We start from the raw sequence: 10620 nt of genomic DNA on the forward strand, positions 1-10620 counted from the left end.
CAATTCACATTCAATGTCGCTGAGGTATGATGGGAGCAATGATAACGTCAGTCGAGCACGTAATCTAGCGCGGCCTGCTCAATTGCCACTTGTAGCTGCTTTAAGTAAGACAACTGTAAATATGCACCAGCGAGAGAGTTGGTTATGCAACGCTTCGCGCTCTCAAAGAGCATTTGAGTAGCTACATTCCCATTTCGCCTCCATCGGTCTGCCAACTGTTTTCATGAGGGGATTTCTTGACATAAAGTCAACGCAAAATACTGTATTTCAAACAAAACTAATTTATTTAACACTTAAAAGCATAAAAAAAGTTTAGGCATACGCAAGTACATTATTTGTTGTTAATAAATTATTATAATTTGTAGGTTTTTCAACTAATTTCTTTGCAAGTGAAAACCGGTTTTATATACATATCGCTCATTTACATGAATAGTGTCATAACTCAAAAAACACGATTTTTGAGTTGAGTATGCAGAAATGTGAGCAGTTTCATCGTCCATATTGTATAAAAATTTCGTTCCGATACGTGGAAAAATTGACCGTGAAATAAGAATGTGCCGTTTTAAAACTTGTTATATTGCATTATTTTTATACTCTCGCAACAAATGTTGCTAAAGAGAGTATTATAGTTTTGTTCACATAACGGTTGTTTGTAACACCCAAAACTAAACGAGTTAGATATAGGGTTATATATACCAAAGTGATCAGGGTGAAGAGTGGAGTTCAAATCCGAAAGTCTGTCTGTCCGTCCGTCCGTCTGTGCATGCTGTAACTTGAGTAAAAATTAAGATATCTTGGCACACTTATTTCTTGGCACCATAGGAAGGTTGCTTTCGAAAATGAGCAAAATCGGACCACTACCACGCCCACAAAAGGGCGAAAACCGAAAACACATAAAGTGCCATAACTAAGCCATAAATAAAGCTATGGAAATAAAATTTGGTATGAAGGATCGCACAATGAAGGGGCATATTTGGATGTAATTTTTTTGGGATGGGTATTAATTTTCTTATTTTACTATTGGGAATATAGAGATGTTAATATGATATTCTTATTTTTCTTAATTTAGATTACAATTGATCGGAATGTCGTATTGGAATTATATCTTTTACTAATAGATCGAAAATTTTATGAAAAAATGAAGCGACTTAACGAAGGTTTCAAGACCGGAGCATCCTCATGTAGAGACCAAGGTGGTAATCTGGTAACCGATGTCCAGGGCATACTGGGATTATGGAGGGAACACTTCTTCGACCTGCTGAATGGCAGTGAGTGTACAACACCAGGAGATGGCGCACCCGATCCCACAATCGATGACGATGGAACAGATATTCCATTACCCGACCATGAAGAAATCCGAATAGCAATTACCCGCTTGAAGAACAACAAAGCAGCGGGGGCCGATAGATTACCGGCAGAGCTATTCAAATACGGCGGCGAAGAACTGATAAGGTGCATGCATCAGCTTCTTTGCAGAATATGGTCGGAAGAAAGCATGCCTGACGATTGGAATCTCAGTGTGCTCTGCCCAATCCATAAAAAGGGAGATGGCGCACTATCGTCGATTCGGCTCTAACCGTTCAGTGATTCAGTGATTGATGTTTAATGCTTGACTTATTTATTAATAAATCAAATACATAAATACATATATGCATACCAAATATGATAGATAGAACTTAGAATACTTTTAAATAACAAGTGGGACTGTAGATTTGATATGCGAAAAACACTTGCGAGGTAAATCAATCTGACATGCGGACATCAAGATAATTTTCTGTGTAAAAGAAGGATAGTATACTTACTTCTTGTCGAAAGTATCAGACATTTGTTTCGATAGCTTTTAATCATATATAAAATATACAAACATACATACATATGTATGCACTGAGATTTGAGCACATAAAATATAGTGGTATATATCTAAATATACATATGTATTTTCCGTGAATATGTCTAAACTTGTTATCTAATCTTACGCTAATACGCTTAGTTATACTGTCAGCCCTTTCGTGCATGTACGGATTGTTAAAAAAAGCCATGAGATATATTATCATTGCGAGTACTTATTTAAATGGTTATCATTTAAGTTATTTTTGGAACCCTAAATTCATTACGATAATTTGAAAGCTGTATGTATTATCGGTACATCTCTCAGATATTTAACAGAAATTCAGAAGGTTTTTTTCCTTCTAATAATAATTGTCTCTGTGACAAAAATTGATAAATACTAACTCCCATATATTGGTAAACATAATATTGGATATAATGTAGCTTGGTTTCAAAAACTCATGAAATCGGTCCAGGAATTACCCCAGAGGTAGTTAGAATTATTTACACATCGAAGGTTTTGTACAAATTCCACTGAAAAATCTTTTTTTCTGCAGTTGTTGTTGTTGCAGTGTAACTATGCATAATTGCTATGTTGTTGTAAACCGTGACCTATTCCAAAGCGAACGATGTCAGTTTGGTTGGAATAGCTGGACATATGACAGAGAAATAGGCAAATGAACTGATGACTAGCGGTAGTCGAAAAGTAACAATCACTGTTCAGTAACAATATCAGTTCGAAAGGAGCAATCACTGTTCACTGATCACAGTAACAATTTTAGTTGCGATTTCGGTAATTTTTGGTACTGTGATACAAAAGCAGTTAAATGCACCCAAAATTTATTAATTAGTTAATTGTGATTACAAAAGCAGGTAAATTTTGGATATTGTTAAAATTTATAAAAATCTAAATATAAAAAATTAAAAAAAAATGTGGAGAACAAATTCTCATAAATTCTTTTTTTTTTGTTGTGATCGCAATAGCAATATAAAATCACAGTGATTCAAAAATAAAAATATCGCTCATCACCTCTGTATATATTGATAATTTAATTTAGTTATTCTAGTGGACTTTATACCGAAAATATGGGTCAAACTGTGTGTGGGAGAAATTCAAAACGAAACTAATTATATCAGAGAGAAATACGCCAAACGACAGTTGTGGTAGTTATTAGTGTATTCATGAAAATATTTCTCTATTTCTATTTTCAGAAATAAATAGGTTCAGTTTTAAGTAACTTTCTACTAAACCTAAAAATAATGAGCAAACCGCACACTACCTACAGTTGCCGCTAGAACAACAAAGGCTAGCACGAAGCGGCTGTAAAGTGCAGTAAACCGACAATCGAAACACAAACGCAAGCCAATGCAACTCTAATGACAACAACATAAATTGCTCTAGTTAACAAAAGAGATTTCTAAACAATTTTTCTCTGCGTAATCCTTTGCTTCCTCATTTACTCATTCACAGTTGTTGTGGGCTTCCAATACTTTCATTTCTCCTCTCCGAACTCCCAAAGGCCACAATGTTATATTATAGTTGTTGTTTGTATTGTTGGTGTTACATTTGCAGCATTATTCCCAACCATAGGAAAGTTGGTTGCGCTAGTCGTCCCTTGTCGGGTTGAAACAAAAGCAGGATATGCTTCCGTTGCTGTTGTTGTTATTGTGTTGCATTTTCAGCCTCAAGTGATTTCAAGGCAATAAATTTGCCATTTCTTGTTTTCCTGTCACTTTCTAATTGCCTTTTCTTGTATTACTCTATGGTTTTATCCTTTGATGCTTCCAGATTTTGGTCTACTTAATTGCAATTTCACAATATAGTATTTATTTTATTTAAGATAAACATTTAAGAACACAAGTTCCTCTTATTTCAGAAAACCAATGGTTCCTTTGTGTATGTACAGAAGATAACATCATGTCTTAAATTATACAAAACATTTCATATGGATATTATATTTCGTATATAATTAACGATTTTTGTTAGTTCATATAGATTCGACGCCTCCTGAGGGCGAAATTTTATGAGAAACGTGTTCAAAGATAATATTTCCCTCTAAGTTTGACATTACAGCCTGAGAAACCACTGCTTGTTGAGAACCCTTCTATAATGCTCCTCGAAAAGTGGTACATAAACCGATCCGTTGGGTTCAGATAAGTTGAACAATATCGGTCTTTTTAGAAGTACAAAATTAGAATTGAATTAGTTATCACGCCATATTCACCATTAGATGGTGAAATACAATGTTTCCTCTCAGTTTTATTGATACAAACTGATATTCTTCCTAGTCATCTTTTACCTACTGGACAAGTATTGCTTAGTTTCAAAGTACTCCGTTGGGAAGCCAAAATGGAGTTAAGGGCTGGTCCAATGCTGGCTGGCTTTATTTGATTTCGTTGACTTATATTACTTTAAATGATTGTAGGACCAAATAAGATCTTACAAATGCCAGGGTCTTTAGACAATAAAAGAAAAACATCTTAAAAAGCTAAGTTTCAGCGAAACATTGAAATGTGAACCAAATTGGATGGAATTAGTCCAGCTAAGATCTCTACAAAGGAAATCGCCTTTGAACCTTTGATCAATAAAATTGTTAAGATACCTAGAAAGAAGATAGCAGATTATCTTAATGTATCTGAAATATATTGAAACTCGATGATACCATGAAAAACGTTGAATGTAAGGCTAATCAACGGTTTACAAAGGTAATAAAACAGTTAAAGAAGAGATGAAAATGATAGAGCTTAAAATTGTGAGGGATCATGGGACATATTTAATTTAATTGTTAATCTAAATCTTTTGTCACATTCGGACCTTCTTAATAAAAGTATGACAAGACATATCCATATCCAAACAAAGAGAGCTACATACTATTTACTGAAGCGTCAGTAATTTATTGAAAGATTCAACTCCAGAATATGTATTTATATCCGAGACACACATCTAGTAACAATACCATTGTTCGTACAAATACTCGTACCAGATGTGTGTCACCAAATACTAGCACTTTACCATGTGAGCAATGTAGTATTTTGCTGGTAACAATATCTGCATTTTTTTGTGGTATTTCACTAAACACAGCTAAAAATAGGTAAGAAACCTAGGTGAGAGCTTATATACAAAAGCTTTTTTAAATATTTTGTCAAAATGACTTTTCAACAAGTAAGGAAAGGCTAAGTTCGGGTGCAACCGAACATTTTATACTCTCGCAATTTATTTAGAGATTTACCTATATTTTCGGTGGAAAATTACCCTTAGGCACTGAGTTCTTCATGTTTGATATCAGGGGCCTTGAAAAGTCATGGTTCGATTTTAACAATTTTTCCACAAGTGATGTCACAGCTCAAATACAGTATTTGGGTAAAGTTTTATTTCGCTATCTTTATCGGTTCCTTATGTATACATTATAAAGTGAACGAATCAGAAGGATTCAAAATTAAGTTATATGGGAAGTAGACGTAGTTGTATACCGATTTCGCCCATATTCTGCCAGTGTCATCAGGATGTCTAGAAAATATTATATACCGAATTTCATTGAAATCTGTCGAGTAGTTCTTGAGATATGGTTTTTCACCCATAAGTGGACGACGCCACGCCCATTTTCCATTTTGTAAAAAAATCTCAGTGCAGCTTCCTTCTGTCATTTCTTATGTAATATTTGGTGTTTCTGACGTTTCTTGTTAGTGAGTTAACGCACTTTTAGTCATTTTCAACCTAACCTTTGTATGGGAGGTGGGCGCGGTTATTATCCGATTTCTTTAATTTTTGAACTGTATAAGGAAATGGCTAAAAGAAACGACTGCAGAAAGTTTGGTTTATATAGCTTTATTGGTTTGCAAGATATATACAAAAAACCTATCCTAACCCTAACCTAACCCATTTTGTGGGCGTGCCAGTGGTCCGATTCCGCCCATCTTCGAACTTAACCTTCTTATGGTGCCAAGGAACACGTGTTCCAAGTTTCATTAAGATATCCCAATTTTTACTCAAGTTACAGCTTGCACGGACGGACAGACGGACGGACGAACAGACAGACATCCGGATTTGAACTTTACTCGTCACCCTGATCACTTTGATATATATAACCCTATATCTAACTCGTTCAGTTTTAGGACTTACAAACAACCGTTATGTGGACAAAACTATAATACTCTCTTCGCAACTTTTGTTGCGAGAGTATAAAAATAAATAAATAAAAAGGAAAATAAAAAAAAAATTACACAAGTTTTTTTTTCAAGACGCCAGGGTCATGTATCGCCGTATTTTGATGACCATATGTTACGGGCTTTTAAGATACATTTCAACTACTTCGGTTTTTGGTGCAGAAATACATATTTTTGTATTTTTTTTTGTAATTTTAAAAATTGATTTCTCCATTACTCATATGTAAATATTTATTTACATTTATTTTTTTGCAATATCTGATGTTTATGAAACAAAGTTGGTATTTCAGTTTACTACAAATCGATGTGTGTCAATGTACGTAGTAAACACAATACCATAATAATTTTATCATGGTATTGTTAATACATGTGTGTCTCGGGTATTAGATTTAAACGACCGTTATAAATGCAACAGCCGTCATTTATGTATGTAACGTCTATTGAAAGTTGGATACATACGATTTACTGGATAACAAATTATCTTTCCTACAGAGTAGCAGATCGAACCATATTCAATTACTACTTTGTATATAGATTTGCTTAAAATGGTCATAACTGATGACGATTCATGAGTATATGGTTATGACATCGAAACCAAAGTCCAATAGTCCCAATATTTGTTCCATTTTTTCGACAGCAGGAAATCGACGAACACGCAAAACACATCTATCTTTCAAGGCTCTCACATAATAACATAAATGGAAAGAATTGTATAATTCTGATTACTTACCTCATTACACAGTATATTTATTTATAAAACGGCGTTATGAAGTGAATAAATGCACAAGATAAACAAAAATTTGGAAAATTTTCAAACAACAGTGTGCGGCGAATTGAAAGTCAGAGCATTAGAAAGCTCAAAATGAATATAAGTATATATACTAAATACTGAAAACTGGCCAAAAACAGAGAACCGTTAATAATCGCAAGTTTCTGAGCGTCAACTAATAAGAGCATGAATACAAAGAACAGCGAATTTAACTGAGTTTGCGCATTACCAGTCGCTGCATAATGTACATAATAAGAGAAATTTGAAAGACCGAGGCGAAAGAGTAAGGCGAATTCGGTTCAATTTCAAAATCTCGTATTCCATAACAGAAATAAGAGAAAGTAAAGATTAGTTGCACAGAGTGTAATGAAGCAGAAGAATGAAATTGAGAATAAAAGAATTTTATCAAAAGTTTAACGAATTCGCCTCTAATGAGGGCCGTTGGTATGAAAACAGAGCATAAATTGAGTGAGGAAGACGAAAGTAGAAATTGTAGCAAATTCGGAGAACAAATATTAAAGTAATAACAACGGTTTACTTAGAAGCCAAATCAGTTCCAAAGTGACTACCAGGGATAAAGGGATGTCCAACTTATTCCAGCGTGAGAGCGCCTCAAAATAAGCGTTTTTTATAACAATTTGCATTATTGCCAGACCAGACAAAATACAAATTTTTGGGCATTTAAATTAAAATACCCAACATTTATTACGGTTAAAAAAAATTTTATACTGAATTTTTAATATAAAAATTACATATTTAAATTTCTTTTAGCGATATTAAGGTACGTTAAAATTGCTTGTTTTCGAACTTTCAGTAATAAATAAGGAAAATTATCACTTGTCAACTGACAATTGATAATTTTTTTACAATTTTCCATGAAAAAATTAATTTCCCTATGCTGCATATCATAAAAAATTTCTTTACCCTCTTTTAAATTTCGCGTTTATATTTATATTTATTGTTTTAAGCTCTTATAAGTAATCTTGCACGGCGTTCAAAAATGTCTCTGTCGTATAATTTTTTTAGCAACATTTCAATATGGCCGTTCCAGTTTCCCAATTGCGAAACGTCAAAACCTACTGATTCCAGTCAACTGTCAAAGATTGGTAGGTTTTGACGTTTGTCCGTGCGCTCTCACTTCCAATGAAAATAGAGTTGGACATCTCTTTATCTCTGGTGACTACCGTGGATAAAAGTCATACCTTCATAAAGGAAGCATCATAGTAATTTTGTTAAGTTCTCAAATAACAGCTTCACAATATATTTAAATGCATGTATAAGTGGCTAAGATAGAAAAGAAAAAGTCTCAACAGAAGAAACGTGAACACCCTCCGTCACAATGTGTGTTTGCATGGCTGCAGTTAATCATTTGTACGACATCGTGTCTTACTCTATTTGCTATGCGATTAAAATCACATTTGCCATTTTTGTGACGATGACTAGTGACAAGACAAGGTCTCAAGTGGCTGTCAACAGTTGTGATCGTGTCTGCAACACATCCGAGAACACGGCGTATACGTAACCAGTGAAAATCAACTCGCTGTACTGCATTCTCTGGATTGAAATACACTCTTTGACTATTATCCAAATGGATTGCGAGAAAACGTTCATGAATTGCAAAAGATAATATTCTCCAAAGCGTTTCATTGCAATTCACGTATCGACCCATTTGATACTTGCTGATCTCATCTCGTTCAAAGCCAATAACCGCCATGTCGCTTCATTTGGCGACGTACTTGCAAACGTATTTGATCGATTTCACCGAACTGCAATACTCAACATTGATATGAGTTTTGAATACCTTAAACAATATTGGCGAATATACTACGATGTTGTCAACTTCGATATTATTTCCTCTAAAGCTCCAAAAATGCATACTTGACTCAGCACAGCTTAGAAATGCATGACTTGTGAAACATAGCTGCAATGATACCAGACACAGCGCGTAGAAATCAGCTGTATTTGAATGTTGAGAGAGCACACATACATATGTGACATATTACTGGATTTGTGAAGATTTGAACAATTCCATCAATATTAAAACAAATTGTTTTGCGAAATTTATTTTAATTTATTTACATTAATAATTGATATCGATTTATTCCACGAGTTATTACATTAAAATATCCTTCCCTTCAAAGAAGAAAAAAAATATTTGGATTATTTTTCTGGGAGAATTTTTTTAAATTAAAAGAAAATCAGAAACTTTTTGTTTTAACATGGATGAATCGGCCAATATGCAACCTGTGACCATTTCTAAAAAAACATAACATCTAATTGGCGTGGAGGAGCGAGTAGTTATTACATTAATGTAAGTAAAACGATCGTTCAAACATATTGTAATACTATGTTTACATATAACGAGATTATCTCCATTTACGAGCTTAACTCGATAATCTGTAATTAAGAAACGAGATTTCTCATACAAAATTCATCTCTGGATTATCCGAGATTCTAAAATTATCTCATTTTATACAACTAGATTTTCGTTGTTATTCCTAGGTTTAAAGATAATTTTGCGAAGAAGAGAAATGTCAAATGAAAATGTAAACAAAAATGGCCGACAGCGTGAGAAATATGTGGAATACAACAACAAATGCAACACATTTGACAATTGATAATCTCATTTGGCTATATGTAAACGGTTAGATTATTAAACGAGCTTAGAAGGAGATTATTTTCATATGTAAACATACTATAACGAAAATGGTACCAGAAAAAACTAGAATTGACAATCGAAATCGATAACTTGCCAGATGTATCTAGACATCGATATTCGTAGTTGCCAGAATGTTCTAGTGGCGATGTATTGCCAACAATCGACTATATGAGGGCTGCCAGACTGTCGAGTAAAGACAGTTCTAAAGAGAGAGTTGTCGAGTAAAGTGTAAACAAGTTACAAGTAAGAGTTGTAAATTAGAGTATTGAGTAATAAAGTGCCAAGTTATAAGGATTTAGAAATAAAGATTAGTATGTAGCCATTAAATTGTGACTTTTATTTAACAATCCAGTGATCGAACTTAGGGTAGAGTTTCAGCGTTAACGATTGATTTTGGAAATCTGTTACAATATTTATTTAATTTTATTGTCATTTATTTTTAATTGTGCCTCGCTCCGAGCCGAGCATAAAGCTGATTTCGATCAGCGCTGATCAATTTTAGGTACCGCAGAGTGGATGCGAGAGTTTAGAGCTGAGACTCACGAGTAATTTGTTATTATAAACTAACATGTATACTTTTGTTTTATAATATTTTAATATTTGTATATAGATTTAATAGGAATATCGTAAATTTTATGAATATACGTCATTCAGATTGAATCCAAAGTTAAAAAAATTTGCAACATTTTAATAAATATTTTATTTTATATTAACATACATATTTGTACTCAATATTGCATGTAATCAATTCAACCATGTGAAAAAGAATGTTTCAGCGCGAGTCAGCGCCGAAAAACACTTCAGAACTGTTTTTCTCGCGTTGGTCAACTTTATGCCCAGCCCACATTTATCAGCGTTGCCCTCGGCTTGGCTTTGAGCGTCCACTCTGCAGGTACCCTTAGTGTCAATGTGAAGCTGAAGTGCGCCAATTCTTAATTCAATTTATTCGATAGGAACAGGACTAATTTTAACCAAAGTAAGAAAATGTAAAGTGTTAAATGCACATATAGGTTTTACTTATTTATTTGCATTTTTTGTTGAAGTATATGAACGGCTAACGCGCTTAAAGGCCAAAGATGTTAATATGTTAATTTTATGTCATCATTGTATTGTATTCATCAAAAATAAATAATAATTTTGTTTTTGCATTAGATCTCTGTAATATATTTAATAACTTAAATTTTAATTTCCTTGATTTCTA

At 33.6% G+C, this 10620-nt stretch overlaps 1 long non-coding RNA gene across 1 annotated transcript; it reads left to right on the forward strand.

The window, feature by feature from the left end:
• The first annotated feature begins 232 nt into the window (after window positions 1-232).
• Window positions 233-7839, forward strand: LOC128922474 (uncharacterized). The gene is made up of 2 exons (XR_008471677.1): window positions 233-997; window positions 1070-7839. It is a non-coding gene; the product is annotated as an uncharacterized LOC128922474 (long non-coding RNA).
• Window positions 7840-10620: the final 2781 nt, after the last annotated feature.

This window comes from Zeugodacus cucurbitae, chromosome 6 (assembly GCF_028554725.1).
Source record: "Zeugodacus cucurbitae isolate PBARC_wt_2022May chromosome 6, idZeuCucr1.2, whole genome shotgun sequence".
NCBI classification, from domain to species: Eukaryota; Metazoa; Arthropoda; class Insecta; order Diptera; family Tephritidae; genus Zeugodacus; species Zeugodacus cucurbitae.